The sequence below is a fragment of the Lissotriton vulgaris genome, chromosome 5 (genome assembly GCF_964263255.1).
Source record: "Lissotriton vulgaris chromosome 5, aLisVul1.2, whole genome shotgun sequence".
In the NCBI taxonomy this organism is placed as follows: Eukaryota; Metazoa; Chordata; class Amphibia; order Caudata; family Salamandridae; genus Lissotriton; species Lissotriton vulgaris.
This window is the reverse complement of record NC_141693.1, coordinates 1,696,957,483-1,696,972,817: the sequence shown is the minus strand read 5'-3', so window position 1 is coordinate 1,696,972,817 and position 15,335 is coordinate 1,696,957,483.

Here is a 15,335-nt window from a genome sequence, read left to right as displayed (position 1 = left end):
TAGGCGGTGCGGAATTTCCAGTTTGGGTGCCGGTCCTTTAGTATCACTTTGTCCCCAACAACGATGTTCATGGGTTGGGCTCTTCGAGCTTGGCTTTCTTTGTCGTTTGTCAGTTTCCTCCTACCCTGGGTGGCGTTCTGATCTAATTCCGGGGGACTCCAGGACGGGCCAGCCGGCACGCAGTCCCTGGGGACTTTACGGAATAATAGGTGTGGGTCACACCGGGTGGTGCAATGGGGTGTTTGGCGGTATGCACTAAGGAATTGTAAGAGGCACTCTTCCGCATCGTCTCCTTTCTCTACCCCGATCCGAAGGGCTCGGTTCAGCGTGCGCATGAACCGCTCGACTTCTCCGTTTGCCTGAGACCACTGTGGAGTAATATTCTGGTGCCTGATACCACGAGATGCCAGATAGGTTTGAAAGTCTCTGCCCTGGAAGGGTGGCCCGTTGTCCGATCTGCAGGCAGACCCATCATCGCGAATGTTCGATCTAATACTGTCTTGACATGTAAGAATGCCGTTTGGGTACTACCTTTACTACAGGAAATCGTGAATGCGAGTCTATGAGCACAAGGGTGTTCTGACCGTCCGGGAATTAACCGAAGTCGACCCTCAGTTTGGCCATGGCTCCAGGCAGGGTTCCTCCGTGATTATGGGGTGTGGCACCGGATCGCTGCTTGTGATAGTACACGAGTGGCAGTTGCACACCGCCTCCTCCACCATGGCGTCCATCCCTGGAAACCACACTTTGCTTCTTAGTCATGCTTTGGTTTTGGGTGCGCCTTGGTGCGCCAGCTGAACCACCTCCATTTGCAGACTTGTTGGGATCACGAGCGAGGTACCCCGTAGTATCACCCCGTGGGGGCCTTCGCTGAGCTCGCTCTGAGCTCTCCAGACATGCTGCCAAAAGGCTTGTTCCGCTGCTGTGAGGGAACTGACGCCATCGAGGAAGTGTTTCCAGCTCCTATTGGTTAGCATGTTCTTGACTCTCATGAGGCACTTGTCCGACTCTGTGGCTTTACCGACGTCTTCTAGCGTGAGAGCAACAGGACAGGCCTCCTGCGAGACCATGTGCGCAAACTCTTCAACCTCATCGACCTCGTCCTGCATGTGAGCTGGTGGGGTCGCGTTAGGGTGGGGCGACAGGAAATCAGCCGGATTGTCCGCTCCGAGTCGGAAGTGCACCTCAAAACAATATGTCTGCAGCTGTACGGCCCACCTTTTGATCCGCGGGGGGGGAAGCTTAGCCTTTCCAGCGAACAGCGGGACGAGTGGCTTGTGGTCCGTGTTTTCCCGGAATTCATGGCCGTGGAGATATAAATGGAAATGTTGGCATGCCCTGTGAGAAGCTGGTCTGATATGTGATGTCCACTATTCTAGTGGGCACCCTGTATCAGTCCAAACAACCCTTATGGTGATGGTTGTAAAGTCAACCTTATAGACCAGCTATCCTAGTGGTAGCATGGACAAAGCAGTCTTAGGCTAATACTTCAGAGAGCATGTGAAGTCAATTGTTCTACCAATAATAACCCCTTGAATACCAAATGAAAGGACACCACACAAGGTATATATCAAATATATATGTATTTTTTATTAACACAACCCCTCGGCACTCTTTATGAGGCAAGAAATCGAGATACAGCACAAGTTACTCAATAAGCATACTATAAGTTGCACAAATATACTTCTGCCCTAGGGGCCTCAAGAACCATATACTAAGTAAGTGGTATAAGAACCACTTCAGAACAGGTGAATAGGCCTAGGGCCTAGGGAATCGCTGGGACTACACTGAACAACCACAGGTTAGGAAGTAGGAGTCTCACAGGATGCGTGTGCAGTGTCTAAACACACACGTGGATTCTCATAGACTTTCAATGGGAACTTAAAGTTAACAAAGTAGTTGATTTCGGACACTTCCGCGTGGACTACGTGAAAACCCAGTTAAAGCAGGACACTTGGATAGTTATTACCCACGGGAGCACCGGAGTTACCTCACCCAGGGAAGCCGGGTGCATAGGTGTTCTTTCGTGTCGGGTTTCGTCGTCGAATCCTATGGAGAACTGCACAAAGATGCTGCAGCGACCAGGAAGAAGATGTCCAGTTGGATCCAAGGGTGGATAGAAGCAGTGAAGGACCTGAAAGCAGAGGGGACAGAGTCTGGGTCACTAGCCAGTGACCAGGAAGGAACCGGGCGATGTCGAGCTGCAAACAGATGAAGAAGTGAAGCTTGTCTCTGTAGCCACGTAGACCAGGAGGCATCGACGATGACCAGGAGCTGGATACGGACTGTCCCACAAAGGATCTCGCTGTTGGCAGTGTCAGCGTCCGGATTGGAGTCAACAAGCTTTGGCAAAGACAACCCACGCAGGAAGGAAAGATCGGCTTCTGTTCAGACCAGCAAGGTCTGGGGAGCTTCCCCTTTACAGGAAAGCAGGAGCAAGCCCGAAGCAACCAGGCAAGAGTGTTGTTTTGTAAATATGTCTTCAGGAGGGCTACTAGCCAGCGGGCTAGCAACCACGAAGACGCGTCGAGGAGAAATGCAAGAGCAGGCCCCACGCGGCACTCGTAGAGTGTGGAGGGCTGAGCTTTGGTACACTTATGGCTCGGGGTGTGGACTTCTCAGGGTCCAATGCACAACTTCGAGGACGCCTCAGAAGCTGTACAGTTAGCAAAAAGCAGGTACTGCAGGTAGTCCGGTCCCACGTCTCTCGTGTCCGCCACGGGTCTCAGCTTTGCTGTGGATGTGGGTCGGGTCAGAGAAGTCTGGAAGTCCAGAGGCTGCGTCACTAAGTCTTCAGGCTCCGGCGGGAGCGTCGACAAAGCAAACCGGCAAGTCACTGATGGTGCCTGTTTGCATAGGGTGGTCACTCCTTGACCACAAGGGAGATTCTTCAGTCTTCTAGTTGCAGTAGAATGTCGAAGGTCCAGAGTTTCGTTTCAGAGTTTCAGTTCAGGATAATCTAAAGTCTCTAGACTCAGCTCCTAGCTTTATACCAATCGAAGGAGCTAAATTACCTGCTAGGTCCTTCCTATGGGTGGAACCTGGGAAGGGGGGGGTTACACCCCTTTCCCTTTGTCCAGTTTCACGCCAGAACTGGGGCTGGAGTGCCACAGCAACTGGTTTGAACTGGGCTATGCATGGAGCACCTTGTGTGCCCCAGGCAGTGTCTCATTTCATTCAACCCACCCTGCCCCAATACACTAAAGCCTGTCTGGGGAGGTGCTAGCACCTCCCAAGGCAGGAAACCTATTGTCCAGGCCTCCCTCCCTGGAAGCTGCAGGAGGTCAGACTTGGGTCTGTGGCAGCAGCATCCATTTTGTGATGCTGAGGCTCTGTTTAACTTTAACCGGGTAAAGCTACAACTACATGTCTTCTTCCTCTAGAAGGGTGGAATGCTACCCCTATTGCCAGAACTGGTGAGGGGGTAGTATTCCAAAGCATATGACACCTTACACGACATGTTTTGATAAAGCCAAACCAAAGTTAGCATTAACCGCGAGGATTATAATGCACTTAAGATTATGTGGTATAGCTATATCATAGAACAGCTATAAGGACATGGTTCCGAAAGCTGCAGACAGGCTCAGCTCATGCACCATCTCACATAAAACCAAGCACTCTGCCGTCAGGATTGTCAAGGCCTGCGATAGGAGTGATTTATAGGTATATATGTGTCTATATATAATGGTAGGTATAGGAATACTATACCTAAGCAAGGGGTGATTACACGACCTTGCCCCAGCTGAGTGATCAGCCAGTTGTGTCAATGTGGATGGCCAGCTAGGGGTGGCTTAATACATGCTGCAGCCCCTGGTAGGCCTTGGATGCACCTATGTCATGGGTACCTATGGTACACTATACAGGGGCTCATAAGGTGACCCAATATCCAATTGGAGATGTACCTAAAGTACATGGAGTCCATTTTACAGTGAGAGCAGACAGTTGGCCTGGGATCCTGCTAATCAGGGCCCAGGCTAAGTCGAAAACCAGCTAAACACTAGGCAAAAAGTTGGGGTAACCATTTAGTCAGATATCCACCTTCCTACATGCCCATTTTAACGCCAGTGCCTTGCGTTCGATTTGGGCATATCGCATCTCCATGGCTGTCAGCTCCCGACTGGCATACGGAGTGGATACCCAGTCTCTTGGCTCTGTCCCTTGCATGAGAATGGCTCAGAGGCCGATGGGGCTGGCGTCGACAACGACCTCCGTGCACCTGTTAAGGCGGAAATACGCCATTACTCTGTCGTCTATGAGGGCGTCCTTGACTGCTTAAAACGCCGTATCTTCCTTTGCTGACCACATCCATGCTTGTCCAGCCTTGGTCAGGACCCGCAGGGGTCTGGAGAGGGACGCGAGGTTGGGGATGAACCGGCCACAGTATGTGACCATCCCAAAGAAACTTCGGACCTCCGTGGCTGTCGTCGGCCTTGGTGTTGAGCGGATGGCTTCTGCCTTTCTCGGGTCAACGCGCCGACCGTCCCAGGAGAAGATGTAACCTAAGAGGTCTACGGACTCTTGGTAGAATGAACACTTTGCTCGGTGCAGGGTAAGTCCATAATCTGCCAGGCGTTGCAGGGTGGTTCTGAGATGGGTGTGGTGATCTTCGAGGGACTTAGAGAACACGAGGATGTCATCGCTCAAGTTGATTACACCAGACAGTCCGGATAGCGTCTCCTTTATGGCGTTTTGAAAAACTTCTGCGGCTGAGGATACGCCGAAGCTTAGCCTCTTGTACCGGCGCAAACCAACGTGTGTGGAAAACGTGGTAATGTTGCCGTTGTCTGGGTGGAGCTCCAGTTGGTGGTATCCCACATTGAGGTCTAATTTGGTGAACCACAGGGCCCCATTTAAATGCGCGACAATGTCATCCATCGTGGGTGTAAGATGGCGTTCTCGCTTCACAGCCTTATCGGTAGGCGCATGTCGACGCATAGTCGAATGGCTCCTGGCTGCTTTGGTTTCGGGGCAATCACGAGGGGCGAAACCCACGGGGTCGGGCCTGAACTTTTTCAATGGTCCTCAAGTTTCCCAAGTTCTTCCTCCACCTGCGGCCGCAGATGAAATGGCACTCTCCGGTACCTCAATGCCGTAGGCCTGACCGTGTGGTCCACGTGCAGCTTGAAGGTCTTACCTTTGAGGCAGGCTAAACCCTGAAACAGCATGGGGAAGTCCTTGAGCATTTCCTGTGCATGCAGCTCATGCACTTGGTTGGCGAAGAACACCAGCTCCAGGTCCTCCGCCGTATGGCAGCTGAGGAGGGTCCCACTCTTTCCTTTCGTGATGTGGAATCTAGTTCTCAGGTTTTGTCCATTGCTGGCTACTTCCACCTCCATGACGCCTCACAGAGGGAGTGGCTTGTCGCTGTCGTACGTGTATATCTTCGCTCTGGACGGCCGAAGGGGGGCGAGGTGATAGTTTGTCGTACTGAATGTTGTCCATTACATTGACTGATGCCCCTGTGTCTATCAGGGCTTGCACCGGGGAGCCTGCAACGGTGACGTCGCACATTGGTGGTGGTCGTCTTCTGGAACCTTCCCTGCCAATGAACAACATGAAGATTACATCGTCATTATCGTAATTGAGATTGAAGTTTGAACGTGACGTGTCACTGCAGGGTCCGGGATCTTCTAACGTCAACTGACGCACTCCGTGCGTGAGTCCACATGAGCTAGGGTTGTTACGCCGTCTGCCACCGCTCTGGCAAACTTTTGCAAAATGGTTAAGCTTGCCGCACTGTGAGCACGTCTTCCCCTTCGCAGAGCACCTTCGACCTACAGGATGATCCATGCCACAGTTGCCGCACATGGGGTTCTGCAGAGTTCTCGCTCCTCCCTTCGACTGTTGTGGTCGTCTGCGGATCACCTCTACTCTCTCCTCCTTGATTGCAGGAGTCCGTGCCGCCACTGCAGGACGATTCAGTGCTGCCTCCATCTCGTCAGCCAGCGCGTTGGACAGTTCATGAGATCTTGCAAGGACCAGTATTTCGTCGAGGGAAATGCGGGGTTGTCAGAGAATTAGACGCCTGAGCTGAACAGACTTGCAGCCTTGAATGAGCTGTGTGCAAATTTCCAGTCTCTGATCTGGCAGTTCACATGAGGTGGCGAGCTTCCTTAGGCGGGCATAGTAGACGTCAATGGTCTCCGTGTCCCCTTGCCGCGCCGGTCGAAGTTTGAACCATTCGTAATTTGGGTTGATCTGAGGATCAAAATGGTGATTTAGGGCAGCAACCGCCACGACGTAGTCATCACCACCCCTGTCTGGCAGCGTCTCGAACAGGTCGTAAAGTTCAGCTCCGCCATAGCACATGAGGAGCGACCTCTTCACCTTCTTGTCCGTCTCCCTGACACCGACGAAGTAGTGGTCAAGGCGGCCGATCCAGGAGCGCCATTTTGCTGCGGCGGTGGACGGGTCTGAGAGCTCGCTGAATGGCGGAGCGGGGCAGCGATGCCATGGCCTAGAGAAACAGGAGCATGCTGGGCAACCTGGACAGGAGCGTGGGCCTGGACTGCAGCCTGTTGTGGAGCCGGCACGTCTTGTAGAGCGGCCCCACCAGGGGTGGCTGGATTATCATCGCCGCGGGGCGTGGCTGACAGCGTGGCGCAATGGGGGCCGTGGCCGCGTGAATACACTGGCGCGCTGCTTCTCCCTGCTTGTTCACCTTGCGGTGCACGTGACCTGGCGCGGCTGTGTGAGGGGCTTCCAGTGTCCTTAAGTCTGCCTCAGCACCCTTTACTTTCCACACGAAATAGCTGTCCACCAGGGTTTTGTGAGGTGCAGCACCTTGTCCCTCTGGGCCTAGAAGCAGGCTGTACCCATCCACCAATACTGTTATCAAGTGGGGCATGAGCAGGGCATGGAGCTTCCCTGCCGATGTAGAGGGGCAGGATGTGACCCACTCCAGGGTAGGGTGATGCAGGAAGTGGTGGGGGTGCCAAGCACACCGTCCCCAGCTTGCGAGGGCCGACACAGTCCGTCCGCGCAAGCACACATGATGCGCGGGCCCCAGCGCGAGGTCCTCCGCGTCAGCCGCACCACGTGGGTGTGCGCGCGGCCGTTGACCGAAAACGGCCGAGCCGGCAGGCGGAGGCGGCGGGCGCAGGGAGATCAGTGCACACTGCGGCTGCCTCCTCACTTGGAAGGCCTCACCTTAGCGCTAAGTCCCGCATGGCGGACCACCTGACGACTCTAGTGAGCACTGAACGGGCGCAGGCACCAGCAGTAGGTGAGCCCGGCGGGGTAGGCACCCTCAACACGGTCTCGGCGGTGGCTCGAGCGCTGGGCAACGCGAGCGCCGCAGACACGTGGCACAGGGCCGACACAGGTCCGGGGGCGAGGCGTGGGGTAGACCCGCCTCATCGCCAGTGTGGTGACGTGGGTCACCGGGGGTAAGAGAGTGCCAAAGCCACTAAGTTGGGCCTAACTAAACAAATGACTACGCTTGGACACTCTCTGCAGTTCTGGGCCAAAGACCACTTGTGGTCTCACGCCCATTTATTTATCCCCCAGGGCGAGCGCGTGTGTGTGCGTGACTGCGAGTGTGGACAGGCCGGGTGGCTCCATCATTACACTGCGCACTACCCAGAATGAGCACTAGAGTGGCAGTTAGTACCCCAATAATTCTTATGGCAAACCACCACCCTCAGTCATACTTGGGGTCGTCTCCAGACACTGCTGGTGCTTGCAGCCTGACAGTGTTTTGCAGGGTCCCTCGATGCACCCCTCAGGGATGTTTCTTGTATGTGAACTAGCAGTCATGTGGTTAAAGATTGTGCATGAGTCCATGTTCCCCCTGACAAGCTGGATGATCCTCACTTACAACCACTGCACACCCACATTTGTACAGTTTGAGGCCTTCAAACCCCTTTTTACGATCTCTCTCTCTTTTTACGTATTCTCGCCGGGCAGAGCGATTCACTTCTTTGACGGTTTCCACAGACATGAAATACCCTCGGTTTTCTATGGGTGAAGCCAGCAGTGTGAAATTCCCCATTTTACCTCGCAATAAAGGCGTCTTCTCTGAAATTAATTATTTGCGAACTCTTGCTGAAGGAATGGCAATGAGAACCCTTCTTACCACCACCCCTCCTCTGACAGGCTTTGCTAGGGTGTAGAAATAATGCATTTCCCGCACTCTAGTTTAGAGGCCCTCCTCAGGAAACTTTGTCAGAGGTGATGCTAGATTAAATTGTGTTTTAATGCTTTTTATTTTTCTTTCTTTCACTTTTTACTTTGCCTGGTCCTCATCTTCTGTTACTCTCAAGCTGTGCCTTTGTTGTTGACTGACTTTCTCTACTCTCTGCTGTGCATAGACCATATTTATACTCTGCTACTTTACATGAGTATTTTTGTAAGTTGAACATTAATGTACAGCACTGTAACCCTCTCCAGGGTTTTGCATGGCTACAGCAATACCTACTAAAAACAAGCATTTGCAATGCAACAGGTCTCGCATTTACGCAAGTTTGAGCTATTGGAATTGCAAATGACAATGCCTTTTATTTATGATTTGGTTTTTGAAACATAATTAAAAAGCATTGTCATTTACAATGCCAATAGCTTAAACTTGCGTAAATGCGAGACCTATTGCATTGCAAATGCTTGTTTAATGTGGTGGTGGCTATTGAATTTCTGCTTTTGCTTTCTGCTTTCACGACATAATCCCGGGGATCACGATTACCGACGTCATCGCAATCACTGGAGTCACCGCGAAAAAAGAAAATATGTTTAAGAGAAAGTTGTTCTAGAAATGCACTAGAAAAACAGGAGTTTGAAGTGTACAGTAATAAACCTCTAATGTGTAATTTGTGCGCATATATGCGTTTTCACTTTATGGAAAAGGCACAATCGTTGAGGATAACAACGTCATCCCAACATCCTGACTAACAGCGAAAACGGAATAGGTCTGAAAGATTGTTTATAAAGAAACAGTACAAAATGATGAGCTTAAATATGCTTTGAAAGAAGTATGTATATTGTATTATGTGTAGGGCAATGTTCAAAATGGATTTGTGTGTATATGGCTGCTATACATTAGACAGATGTAGAGTTTCAGGCTGCTTAGAAACACCCTGTTGCCTTCAACTGTAAAGTGCACACCATCATTTCTATAAATTCCATGCATCTCAAAATGCAGATTCTTGGTATAAATATAGCCCATTCGATGATGTCTGAGAAATGCAAAAACAGTTTGTTAAAATGTTTCCTAGCTTTGTCAATCTGTGGACAGAATTGATTTGACCACTTACATTTCGGCTTTTGGCATATATTAGAGTACTCCAAGACAGTGTGAGGGAAAGTGACATCAGTTCTGCAAAGATATCCTTCATTATGATATAAATATGCGCATACAGACTACATTCTGCTTTGGAGAAGTGTGGCTCAATGGTTAGAGCGGCAGACCCTGATGCATAGGTCTGGCCCGGGACCAGGGTTCAATTCCCCGCCTCGGCGGATCTTGGGCTCAAAATTCCACTGACCTGATAATTCTCGCCTCGGTGCCTATTTCAATCATGGAGTCCCACTCTGCAACTCTGCTTGCTTAATCTCAACAACGGCCCCCACAACGCTAGGATGCCTGGCCTCCACCTTGGGGATGCCCAGGAGTGGACGCCTCACAGGGAAAGCCAGGATGGGTTCACAGCGGTATTCGTACAAGCGCCTTGAGACCCTTGTGGTGAGTAGTGCGCTATACAAGTATCAATTTACATTTACATTCTGAAAATGAAAAAGGTTCAAATAAGACTCAACATTCTACACTGTGAATAAAAGAACTTTCCACAAACAACAAAAAGAAATTCTCACATTTAATCCTTATTATACCTTAAAAAAATATTTTATAAGAAAAGCCCCCATTAACTTATATAAAGATGAAAACGATGACAGCACAGTTGCTGTTAAACATACAGTGATTGAACTTACCAGTCTCTAAACCACGAGGGATTCCTGAAAAGCCTTCTGTGTTTAGGATCCGATATACCTTCTCCTCCCAGGGCAAGTGATGCATGGACCATGGAAAGACCACTACCACTCAACTGGGCATCTAGGTGGGTTTTAGAGGCCAATGATGTAACTCTCCACTGCAGATCAATCAATCAACCAGGGGAATTGTAAGCGCACTACTCACCAGTGAGGGTCCCAAGGCACTAGGGTATGCGGGCATAGGTCCATCTAGCCCAAGAGCCAGGTCTTGAGGGTCTTCCTGAAGGTGTTCAAAGAGGGTGCTCGTCTAATGTCTGCTGGTAGCTGGTAGCTGGTTCCAAGTCTTGACTGCAATGTGGGAGAAGTATCTAACGCCTGCTCTGGCTCTGTGGATGTGCCGGGTTTAGGCCAGTGCGAGGATGGAGGAGCGCAAGTTTCTTTTGGGTACGTGGAAGTTGATTCTTTTGTTGAGGTATTTGGGTCTGTTGTTATGTAGGCACTTGTAGGTGTGGGTGAGGATTTTGAAGGTGACTCTGTTTTCCACGGGGAGCCAGTGGAGTCTTTGTAGGTGCCGGGTGATGTGTTCATGCCGGGGGAGGCCGAGGACGAGTCTAGCGGTGGTGTTCTGTATAGTCTGGAGTTTGCGGAGTAGGGACTTGTTGATGCCGGCGTAGAGTGTGTTTCCGTAGTCCAGTCTACTGGTGATGCGTGCGTGGGTGACTGTCTTCCTTGACTCAGGGGGGGGGGGGATCCACTTGAAGGTATTGCGGAGGATGCGGAGGGTGTTGAAGCAGCTGGAGGTGATGGTGTTGATCTGGCAGTTCATGGTGAGTGATGAGTTGAGTATGATGCCAAGGTTCTTGGGGTGGTCCGAGGGGGTTGATGGGCTTCTGAGACCGGTAGGCCAGCATGTGCTGTCCCATGCTCTGGGGGTGGTGCCGAGGATGAGGACTTCTGTCTTCTGGGCGTTGAGCTTCAGGCAGCTGTTGGTCATCCAGACAGTGATGTCTTGCATTCTTCCTGGAAGCTGAGTTTGGCGGTGGTGGGGTCTTTGGTGAGGGAGAAGATGAGCTGGGTGTCATCAGTGTAGGACACGATGTTGAGGCCATGTCGTCGGATGATAGTTGCGAGTGGGGCCATGTAGATGTTGAAGAATGTCAGGCTCAGTGATGACCCCTGTGGGACTCCGCAGTTGATTTCCGTGGGTCCAGAGAGGAAGGGTGGTAGTCTGATTCTTTGGTTTCTTCAGGTAAGGAATGATCGGCTCTAGTCCAGGGCTGTTCCCTGTATGCCTGAGTCGTGTGGTCTGCTGACTAGTATGCGGTAAGAGACGGTGTCGAAAGCCGCTGATAGGTCCAGTAGGATGAGGGCAGTGGAGTGGCCTTAGTCCAGGAGGGTGCGGATGTCGTCTGTGGTGGCGAGTAGGGCGGTCTCTGTGCTGTGGTTGCTTCTGATTCCAGCTTGGGACGGTTCTAGGATGGCGTTCTCCTCGATGAAACGTGTCAGTTCTGTGTTGACTGTTTTCTCTGTGACTTTGGCTGCGAACGGAAGGAGCGAGATGGGCCGATAGTTCTTGAGGTCGGTGGGGTCAGCTGTGGGCTTCTTGAGCAAGGGTCTGACTTCTGCGCGCTTCCAGTCATCTGGGGAGATTCCTGTTTTGAAGGTGGTGTTGATAGTCTGTTGTAGTTCGGGTGCGATGGCTGCAATGGCTCTGTGGTAGATGTGAGGGGGTCAGGGGTCGGTTGGGGCCCCTAAGCAGATGCCTTTCATGGTTGAGGCGGTGTATTCGGTCGTGACCGGTGTCCAGTTGGAGATGGTGGGCAGGCTGGTGTCTCTGGTGCGAGGAGAGAAGTCTCTGAGACCTAGAGGGTGGTCGACAAAGTTGTTGTAGATGTTCTTGATTTTGAGGTGGAGGTAGGTTCCACACTTGTTTCAGAGGTCTTGGGATGGGATGATGTCTTTGGCTTCGCTGTGTGGGTTGGTGAATTCTTAGATGACGCTGAAGAGTTCCTTGGAGTTGGCAAGGATTTCGCTGTGGATGAAGTTCCTCTTGGTGGCTCGGATTTGGTTGCGGTAGTTCGTCATGGCATTCTTGTATGTGGTGTGTTTTACGTCTGTCTTGGTGTTTCTCCAGTTCTTCTCCAGGAATTCAGTTCTTCTCCAGATCATTCCAGTGCTTCCTAATTTCCTCCTGTGAGCACCTGTTGTTAGATACAGCATTCATTCTTTGATCAAGGGTTCCAAACAAGTGTGGCTTTTTCCTAATTATCCCATCCACTAAGACTGTCAATTCTGTGTCTGAGAATCTGGGGTTTCTTCTTCCAGACATAGTGATGGTAATGAAAAAAAACGAATTACAAAAGTACAAAAAAAGTTGGGGCAAAAAAGAATTATCACTGAAGTAGTACAAGGCAACCAACAAAGAACCTATTTCTTGCTGCTCCAATAGGAGAAAGGCAGAGGATAATTATATTAAATGGGGTGTGATTTGCAGTGCGCTGTGCAGGTGTGATTACTTGGCCCACTCATCTCAGGTGTGTGACTTACTTGCCCATCTTTAAAATTGATAGATACTGCAAGCATAAACAATTCTGAGACAGAATTACTCCGTTGGTGCATCGCTGCGAGGCCTCCAATCTAGCAGGCAGTAAACCGCCACTCTGACGCCAATAGAGTATTGTCCCATGGCAAATGATTGTGCGCGGTCTCTGTCAAGGCTGAAGGTGGTTCTCCCATCCAACCTAAAAATAAGTCAGGAGAATGCCCATGACAGCCCAACTGCCAAGATATATATCGGGCACTAAATCTGGATGGTACTTTTTTCGGACAACTGGGGTTTTTCAGGCACCCTATCCTGGAAGGAAACACTACACCGTTTCAACGCATCTTCATTGAAGTCATACATGCTGAATAATTCCCACCTGTGTGGGGGGATCACAGATCATTTATTTCGCAAAGATGAAAAAATTAAGTGGTGAAATCTATAATTTTAATGCCTGTAACCTAATCCTGTTGTGATTTGTATTCAAATAAAAAAACATACATAAAGCAATTTTGCATAACAATACCCTAAAATTGTTAAATTACAGGACTGTGCAGCAGCAGCTTTCATATCCTATTGCCATTTGGGCTGGCAGTTATCAAGGAATCTGCATTCCTTTTAAGAGGCCCCAACATCCATATTCTGAAGATTACATAGTTAATTAAACAGGGGGAAGGAGGGAAGAGGGAGGGCCATTTATGACTTTAAAGAAGATACCTATGATGCAGAACTAGGATTAGAAGTAACATTTGACTCTGCATTTTAGGGTTTTCTTACATAGTTCTAAGTACTGAACAGAGGTGTAAGCCTAGCCAAAATATCCTCTGGCACCTCTGTCCAAGTGGGATACAAAGAATGCTATAAATTAGTATAGCCATGAAGAAAGATTAACAGAAAAGGTTCTGCAGAGCAGCTTGACTAACTTCTGTGACTGCTAAAGCATCCACATCTAGACAATGTTATGTGTACGCTTGTACAGATTTCCAAGTAGCTGCATTACATATGTCTACAGTGGTTATGTCTCTAAAACAAGCTGTTGCTTTCTCTTGAGTAGACTGTGCCTATACATTGCCAGGTAAAGATTTACTATAAAGATAGTAAAAGTATAATTCATAACACTATCCACATAGACAGCACCTAGAAAATCTACCTTCCAAGAGAGTAACTTCAGCAAAGTGTGAAGTATGACCTTAAAGGGTGGAACGACTAACTTAGAAAAGACCAAATTTGCTTCCACACACATACAAAGCCTTGCACAACGAAGGACCAGCATACATCAACAAACTCATGACCTTCCACCAATGGACCAGGCATTTACGATCCACCTCCCTCTTCCTCTGACACCCCCAATTCGCCAAGGCAACAGAGGAGGACACTCCTTCTCATACCTGGTGGCCAGAACTTGGAACGATCTTCCCCTGCACTTCGGGACCGCCCCATCGCTTCGCCATTTCAGGAAAGGACTCAAGACCTGTCTTTTGAATGAACAGATCAACACAAAGCAGTAAGCAACTCCAGTGCCTTGAGACCCTCGCGGGTGATATGCCATGCTTTATAAATCATTGATGGATTGATTGAGAAGGTAACCAAAGGGGAGGGAACATTTACTATAACCTGTGCAGAAAAACCTAAGTCACAGAAAATCTGAAAAAATCATTGAGAAGGGCTCTTTCAGTAAGATTCAATCACCACCGGGCGCTGTATTACACAAAGTGCCCTGGGGGTGCAACAAGAGTGTGTGTCTACTTTTTGAGCCCTGGATCACAATAGTATTTCAAAAGAAGAGGCAGATACTTGTGTGGTCCCTTCTGCAATACTGATAGTGCTAGTGCACATATAGTGCCAGTGCTATCCTGAGAGGGCATTTCCTCATTTGCATGTGGGTGTGGCCCCATGCAAATGATGGAATCACTTTGTCTCTGTGCCGTATTACACATGCAGAGGCAAACATGCCCTTAGGATGTGCACTGATAGTGCGTCACAAGAAGGCAGCGTACTGTCAGTACACCCCTGAGGACAACTATCAGGATTAGAGAAAGGGGGTTCCATGGACCCCCTCAGATACCCCCCTCCTAACCTAAATTGGGATATTTCTCCCCTCTTTAAATTGCAGGCGGATTGCCTCCTGCACAGAGAAACCCAGAGAGGCTTTGAAGCAGCAGCTCTGTAAGTCACTGAATGCGCTTCCTCAGGACAGTGCGAGTTTGCAGCTGCCCTGGGAGCAGTGCATTCATTGCAATAGGATGCACTATCCTTGTTTGTCATGGCTCAGATTTAAGAAGGTGCATACTGCTACAATGACTGAGCTATTGCAGGGTATCCTCATCTTGACAGAAGATTCGATCAAAGCCATGACTGCCACAACACGTAGCATCTCTTCCATTTAAAAAGACAGGGTGTTTTTTAGCATCTTAAAAGATGGCTGAGCCGGCCTTAGGCAAATTCAGATGGCCATATTGGACAATCTCAGTAGCCATGGTGCCAAATTAAATGATGTCATGTTGGGGTGGAACAGCTGCTTTGAAATCTGGATAAAAGATTACGTTTGCTTGAAAGCCCCCAGTGTAGCTTCAGTGATAGATGTGAAAGATCTGGAAACCACCACTGTCTCAACCATTTCAGGAGAGGAGCAGGATCATTAAAGATGGAAACTTTAAGTTTAAGCATGACCGTTGAAATTAGTGGAATCAGCAGAAAAGTGTAAAGGAATTTCCTTGTCCAGTCTGTAAAAAGTGAATGTTCCACAAGCCTGGTTCTTGACCCAGGAGGTGTACGCTGGGCTCTTTGCATTTTGAAATGTTGCAAAGAGATCTATTTCTAAGTATCTATTATGTGAGAAGAAGTCGAGCAAATTGCTACTGAGTTCCCATTT